Source organism: Morone saxatilis, unplaced genomic scaffold (assembly GCF_004916995.1).
Source record: "Morone saxatilis isolate NCDOM2014 unplaced genomic scaffold, NCSU_SB_2.0 Contig8, whole genome shotgun sequence".
Lineage (NCBI taxonomy): Eukaryota > Metazoa > Chordata > Actinopteri > Moronidae > Morone > Morone saxatilis.
This window is the reverse complement of record NW_023340257.1, coordinates 9,602,238-9,604,116: the sequence shown is the minus strand read 5'-3', so window position 1 is coordinate 9,604,116 and position 1,879 is coordinate 9,602,238.

The following is a 1,879-nucleotide window of genomic DNA, read 5'->3' as shown; positions in this document are numbered from 1 at the left end:
AGGTGAAATATTTTGAATTGCAGTCTCTACCCCTTTAAATTGGAAAAAACGTGTTATTATCAATATTAATTGATTAACAATTTTCATGCAAGAACACACATTCATTTGTCATTCACAGGGCAGCAATATAATACTTTACATTTTAAAGATAATTATATGCATAAGAATATTAAATCTGTTAAACCACTTTAACAACCAGAGTTTTTTTTCTATACAGAATTAAGTTAATTTTGAACAGGTTCACATTATCACGTGGCGGACACTGTAACGTTTGTTCAGAATAAGACTGGAAAATATTTTCATGTCAGACTTCCTGGTCAGTGGTGGAGGGTTTTACCCCATGGAGAAAAAAACAAATGCTGTTACCAAGTTACCTTTACACACACATGCATATGTCTACAGCACGTGTAACCTACACAAGTCCATGGAGGGAGCAAGGCTTTGACACTAATACTTCACCAGCTTCTCCTTTATCAGTCATTTTTAAAATTGTTGTCTCGTAGGGCAGTAGGTAATTTAAACTTAAAATGCAACCATCCAGCTCATTACACCATTTTTATTCATGCTAGCAGGCTGTTTTATTTCTAACATGTATTGTTGTTGTTGTTTATGTCTTGTATTATTATTACTGGGTATTTCATTCAATTTTATTTTAAATAAAAGTCAGATTTTATTTGCCTCATTGCTCTCCTGAAATGTTTAATCCTGGTTCAACCATGTAAAGCACTGTGTAACACTGTTTTGAAAAATGCTGTATGAATAAAGTTGATCATTATTATAGTTATTAATGTCATTATGAAAGGTGAGTCACTTTAGCTACAAATTGCAAAGTAGGGTACAGAGTTTGCAGGCTGACTGCAGAGGGCTGGAATGCAGGCCTGCTGTGGCTAGTTAGCCAGCCAGAGCTAAGCAGCATGCAGCACAGTAAATAAAGTGCAGCCTGTGCTGTTCTGTAACATGGCCTGCTCTGTTCTGGTCTCCAGGATAATCAGAACGAATGGAGAGCAGCTGTTTTTTTGGGGAGGTGGGGAAAGGAGGGGGGGGGCGAGAGCGAAATAGAGGAGGCAGAGTTTTTACATGGGAAAGAATGTGGAAGAAATGAATGGGAAGGGAACATGCCCAAGGCTACTCGTCAAAAAAGAGATCCGGCCTGATTTATATAGGAGCTGCAGTCGTATATAGTAGGTTAGCACAGGTAAACAATACTATTCGAAGTCAGATGAGAATTTTTTTCTCTTTTTGGGATTCTTTGGCGTATGCAGGAGGAGGAGATGCGACAGCGTGTGACACAAAGGTCAACAAGGCATCCCTTGAAGTCGTGAGCTGCGAGCTGTAGTCATTCGCAGGGATCCTCTGAGATCTCTGGGTGACTCATGCTACGGCAGCATGATGATGTGACGTACCGCACTCAACCTTTTGGGGGGTTTGAGGGTGCAAAGTGATAATGGGATCGTGTACTCTGTCCCATTCACTGCGGCTGTCTCAGTCTCAGTCTCTCTGGTAATCTGTCTGACTCATTTTGATTGTCCCTGATCCCTGAGGCCTTTTCTCCCCCCTTTGCCCATCACCAGTCTCTTTCATACTCATCCTCCTTTAATTGTCCTCACTATCTGAGTTTACGGATCTCCCTCCTGTTGCCCGTGTGACCGCCGTCCCGTCTCAGGGAGTCACAGCGGAGAGGAGATTGAGGGAGGGAAAGAGGGAGAAAAGAAAGTGGTGCAGAGGAGGGAGGGATGAGTTTCACGGACGTGCCACCAGGCTGTACACATTCCTCAAGGGCAGTGCATCCTGTTCTTTCGTCCCCACCTCCACCGAGGCTCATACACCACGCTGCACGTACGCACGCCTCACACACTCCCCCCCCCCACCACACACACAC